Raw genomic sequence first — 6,000 nt, forward strand, 5'->3', positions numbered from 1 at the left:
ACCCCTTTTCTGTTTTAAAGTTCCATAAATAATATTGCTATATACACAATTAGGCATGAATATCAGCAGTAACCTGTTGAGCATTTATTTTATTTCTGCCATATGGAAGATATTGTGCTTGGAAAATAAAGATGTATAAGAAAGATTTCTTGTCCTCAGAAAAAGAATTAAGACGTGTATCTAAAAATGTGAAGTATGATAAATGCCAAGTAAGTCATTTCATAAAAAAATGGAACGACAAAATTTACTTGCGTTCTGATGATTTCTTCCACTTGGAGAATTATGCCTCGAGTATAATTTGTGGTCTGTTGACTTTGTCGATTAGTCCCTCTTCCCTTTAAATATATCAAGTTGCAGAATCTTAATGTCAGTGTTCCTGTCAAGTGGAGGGGCTCGTTATCCCAATGGAGTGAAGCCATCATCCCAGTTCCTCTTTGCTTATTAGATTAGGGACTAGGGTGTGTAGGTTGATCCTGTATTCTATAGCATAGAGATTGCTGTATGTCTTATACCCATCTTCAAAATGATTTATTTATGCTCCATAAGATATACTTCACTGAAAAAAAACCCCAAAACTACTAGAAAAAAGCCATACAAAACAGAACACTGGGAGAAATTTCCATTATCACCAGGGGCCATTATTTAAGTAATTTATGAAAGATACTTACAGTTGAAAAATACGCAGTTAAAAATAATGATGTGTTATGTTATTTTAGAGAAAAATCGTTCCCAACAGACATTATGTAGAAAAGTAAGATGCAGAGCAGGATATAATATTTCTCCATTAGCAAGTGTGTTTTCTTCTGGAAAAAAGCATATCCACATATGCAAGCAAGCTTTTAGGAAGAATATACAGAAGTTTTCCCAGTGTAGGGTGGGACCTTTTGGAATGGGACAGAGGGCCTGCAGTGGGACAGTTCTTTTTATTGTATAACCTTTTGCATGGTTTTAATTTTTAACCATGTACATGTTATTTTTATAATTTTTTAAAGAGAAAAAAAAAGTTGTGTTAAGAATTAAGAGAATCAGCAACTTGTTAACATTCCTCTTTGCGTTTTCCATTCCTGTACATTGAGTTAACATTTAAACATGAACAAATTCAATTGTTTTGACTTATCAGTAATTCTAATCAGGATGCTTCTGGCTGCCAGAAACAGAAGACCAGATTCAAAGCGATTTAAGTAAATAAGGGAAAGCATTAGCTCTTACAGTAAAATCCAGATATAAGGCAGTCTCCAGTTTGGCCGAATCTGTGGCCTAACAGTGCTGCCAAGGACTCGGGTTTTCGTCTCTGCTGTGTACATCTGATTCACCTGTTCTCCGCACAATGCTGAGATGACTGTCAGATACTTTTCATTCAAGCCTAGCTTTCTCTCAGCCTTACGGGGCTGCCGTGGTCACGCGTCTCCCTTTGAACCAGGCTCTCTCTCAGGGAATACCACAAGCTGAGTGACTTACACTAAGCGCTGGAGTGGAGTGTATGTTGGGGCCCAGCCAGTGCACATTCGCCTCCTGCTTTCAGCCTAGATCATGGATAAATGGGAACTTTTCTTAGTGATACCCGGTGCTGCCTTTAGATGATCCGGTATTTTTAAAGGGCACATTAAGTGCCTCACACAGTGGGTTCTGCGTGTCTGTCCATCATCCCTCTCTAGGTCATGCCAGGTATCTCCCCCTTGTTCTTTTGGAGGTGTGTGGTTCATGGCATTTTATCTTTATGTACTTTTAACCCCATGCCAGAAAGACATGTAAATAGGATGGGGCTTTCTTTTGTTGCTTGGTGCTGGGTTTTTATGTTTTGATTGATGCTTTTATGAATTGTTTCCCCAAAATAATTTATTTTTAGTGTTTCAGTTTTAGACTAATCATTTCCTCTAATTGATTCACTGAAGAATAATTTATTTTCCTTTTCAGAATAAGTTTTACATCGAAACGAAGCTTAACAGAGACTTAAAAGATGACCTTATAAAGCTGTTTACGGAACGTTGCAGAAAAGCACATTTACAGCCTACTGCGTGAGTAATTCACCTTGCTGGGGTGAGAGAACACCAGCAGTGATGTGCATAGTTTTTGGTCAGCGAGCACTGGCACATAAACCCCAGTGTTGGCGTCTTCTGAATCATGCAGCAGAAGGTGTTGAAGCCCAGTTCTGTAGAGGGGGCCTGAGGAGTTGAAGGTGTGACTTGGAGGTCGCCTCGTGAGCTGGGAGCTGCTCAGCCACGTGCCCGGACAGTGCCTGATACTTGCTGCCTTTCCCTCCTCTGACAATGGGGGACATAGCAAGTGAGGGGTGTGCCCCTAACTTTGTCACTGGTAACTCTAGGAGGAGCCCAGTGTGATATCTTTGAAGCCGGAGCACAGAATCCTCTCTGATGTTTACTCTTTGATGCAAAAACACTTCCCCTCTGGCTCTGGCATTTATTAACTGCATCTCAGGGCAGTTTCTCACCCTCTGGTCCTGTTTTCTCTTCTGTGAATTGGGATTAGTAAAATGTTTAACGTGGTTATTATGTAGATTAGTAAGTAAGCGGAGCATCGTGCCAAATTCAGTTTTTCCTTTCCCCGCATTCCCAGGCCCCTGCCCCCTTACAGTAGGCGGCATCTTATACCTTTCCTATAAGAATATACCTCCCCAAGTGAAATTTAGGAGTCCCCTACAACCTAATGTGTCAGCAGTCATTAAAAGCTCATATTTTATGCAGTAAATCATCAAGTCATGTTTTAGAATTTGGCACATTTTGGATTTGCAGTAATTTTTGCTTTTCTAATAGTCATAGTTTCCACCACAGTGAACTTTTACTGGAATTTACAAAAGAATTGTTGTAAGCTTGACCACAAACTCTTTCATTTTTGAGTGTAAATAAAGGGAAGGAATATTAAACATTGGGCCAATTTATTTTAGAAAGGCAGGGTTTTCAAGTAATACTGTAGATGAAGATAATATATTTCATTATGTCCTCAAGAGATTCCAGAATCATCCTGGAGATCTAGAATCTTGGGAGTATGGCCTTTCTAAAAAAAGGCTTTCCAGATGCTTACAGATATCTTTAAATATGATCTTGTGAGGTATCCCAACTATTAATTATAACCACTTAAGTATTATCTCTGATGTCGACATTGTCCTTGTTTTCATTGTAAAAGAAAATACAGCATTTTGGAGTTTTTCCTGTTAAAATTCTTTAGACCAGTGCTGTCATTTGGTAGAACAGCATATTTACTATGTAAATATGTTTTTATATTTGTCAGTAATTTGGAAATCAATTTTATTGGGCATATGCAAAGAAAATATTCAGAGAGAATCCAGATTTAGTGAGAGAAAACATAAACGGATTACTTCTTCCTTTCGTTTATTATAGAATCTGATTTTTAATAAACATTACACTTAAAGGTGGATATATCTTTTCTTTTTCAAGTAAACTGAAAAGGCCCTTAAGCTTTTGTAAGTTGGATAAAACTGAACTTATGAGATATTTGTTAAGCAGTTACCAGGCACTGTGACTATTCTGTAACTGCCAGTTTGTACTTCATAGTCTCTCCCCCTTTCCACCCGGCCTCCCCCAGCTACCCTCCCATCTGGCAACCTTCAGTCGGACTTATTGGAGGTCAAGACAATTGGTCAAAAGTAGGGAGAGGGAATAATAGAGTATGGGTTTCGAGTGCCTGTTGATATTAGAGAGAACCTTGAGTTGGAAGAGACTCTCTTAGAGCCTAAAATTTAGAATTTCAGTTTTAAACATTATATTTTTAAAGTATTTTCTGGAGTGCTCAAATTAGCATTTGTCTCCTTAAAATTTCTCTATGCTATTTATAATTGTAACTATCTACTGATGATAAAATCCAAAGGATAAACTTGAACAATGCACTTTTAGCTTTCATGTAAATTCAAGTGTAACTCACAGTGTATGTTTGAAACTGTAAAGTCATTGTTGGCCAAGTGAGATGGCGTTTCCATTTTTAAAAAGACACCGACAGAAGAAAACAGCCTGTCCAATTTGACAAGCCAAGTTATGCCAAGTTTATGGGGTATTTTGGTTAATAAATTGTAGATCTTTGAGAGAGAAATTAAAAATGAACTGTTTTGAGTCAGTAGTATCTATTGTACCCACTAAATGGAATTTGTTTGTTGAAAGAGACATGGACAGGTGAAAACAGCCTGTCCAATGTGACAAGCCTAGCACACAGTAAAATTATGCCAAGTTTTATGGAGTATTTTGGTTAGTAAATTGCAAGTCTTTGAGAGAGAAATTAAAAATGAGCTGCTTTGCCCAGCCAGGTGTGGCTCAGCGGTTGAGCATCGCCCTAGGATCTAGGAGATCGGGGTTCGATTCCCGGTCAGGGCACAGGCCCGGGTTGCGGGCTAGGCAGCCAGTCAATGACTCTCTCATCATTGATGTTTCTCTCTCTCTCTCCCCCTCCTTTCCTCTCTCTGAAATCAATAAAGATATGTTTAAAAAAAAATTTAAAAAAAAAGAACTGTTTTGAGTCAGTAGTATCTGTTGTACCCACTAAGTAATGGAATTTATTTGTATTTGTTAATGATGTTATCTAGAGAAATTATTTCTATCCATTTAAAAATGTTCTGATAAAGTTTTTGTTCGGCAGTAGATAACCTAAAAGAAAGCTGGCTCCGTTGTCAGGTTCAGTCAGGGTCCTGCAGGTACCAGTCATGGGAGTGAGAAGGGGGAGCGAGCATGGTCTCCCTGCTGTTATCCTGAGTAAGAGAAAACACACATACAGCTGTAGCATTTGGGAAAGTCACATTGACTCAGAAAGTCAGCCTGCCTCTGACTGCGGCCACTGACATTACCAATAACACGTCTTTCAGGGAAATCCCAAGAGCCTCAAATACAGTGACCTGGGGGAGAGAGAAATGGCTGAGAGAATTAGAGACCATTTTCCCCCCGAATGTAAGTCTTTTGAGTCATGAGCATAACGGGAAGCACTTCTGGCTCCCTAAGTACCAGGAACACCATTGCTTTTAGGAAGCTGTCCTTGTTTTCAGAGCCGCCGGGACTGAGTCGTTTCCATTAGTATGTCCGAAGCCTGTATGTGTTTACTGCTGGACTGAGCTCCGTTGCACCGGGTTTAAAGGCAGCCTTCAGTGAATCAGTTCTTGGGCTGTCCTCTTGGGGTGCTTTTTTCTTGCACTTGTTTACCCTTCTGTCTTTGGGAGAAATAGTAATAGAAAGAAAAACCAGTAAATGTTGCATCATTTTTATGTCCCAGTTTTTCTTCTTTTTTCAGCTTTACTTTTAGAAGCCCAGTCAACACATTTCAGGTCACACCTCCAACTATGGCAGATATCGTGCAAGGCCTGTACACTCTCAGACCAGGTAAACTGTACATCATTCCTTTGGGGTTGGACTGCTTGTTTGTGGTAGCTCCAGCCCTACCCAAGAAACAGTGTTTCTCTGTGTGTTTTCTGAGCCCTAATGGTATTTGGGTTGGTTATGGCAAAAAAAATTGAGTAGATACTCATCATTGTGAAATGTAAGCTCAGGACTCAGGTGGAATTCTCTCTATTCTAGTGAAAACCAACTTGTTTAGGAAACACACAAAAGAGTTTGTAGGAGACACTTCTGGTAAAACTGACTCTCGCGCCTGGCATTAATCTTTGTCTTTTTTGGTTGTGGAGCCTCCTTCAGTTCTGCCCACACTGCGGGTGCTGTGCACAGGCGCACACGCTCGGGACGCGCTCACGATGCCGTCTTCTCAGGCTTGTTGAATAACTTGCAAGCAGTCCGTTGGGGGTCTCAGAACGTATCCCCCTCGGGAAAGGGGGACTACTTTAATAACCTTTTTGTGAAATTCTTTTGTCATTTGAAGATGGAGTGAAATAAAACCTGATCTAAATTGCTTAACACAATACCTGATGATATAATAAGCTTACTAACCTTAAGGTATTACGGTACACTTGGGTCCAGTGGTTATTTTATGTTAATTGGTGGCTTGATTGTTTGCTAAATTTAAAAGATCCGTCAGAATTTAACTTGCTAAAAA

At 39.6% G+C, this 6,000-nt stretch overlaps 1 long non-coding RNA gene across 1 annotated transcript in view; it reads left to right on the plus strand.

The window, feature by feature from the left end:
- The window catches only part of LOC148092652 (uncharacterized), a 56,851-nt gene extending 51,497 nt beyond the window's left edge, over window positions 1–5,354 (plus strand). The window contains exons 2-3 of the long non-coding RNA XR_015714926.1: window positions 1,915–2,015; window positions 5,245–5,354. This is a non-coding gene — a long non-coding RNA (uncharacterized LOC148092652). The remainder of the gene's footprint in view (window positions 1–1,914; window positions 2,016–5,244) is intronic.
- Window positions 5,355–6,000: the final 646 nt, after the last annotated feature.

The sequence above is a fragment of the Miniopterus natalensis genome, chromosome 8 (assembly GCF_054644295.1).
Source record: "Miniopterus natalensis isolate mMinNat1 chromosome 8, mMinNat1.hap1, whole genome shotgun sequence".
Classification (NCBI taxonomy): domain Eukaryota; kingdom Metazoa; phylum Chordata; class Mammalia; order Chiroptera; family Miniopteridae; genus Miniopterus; species Miniopterus natalensis.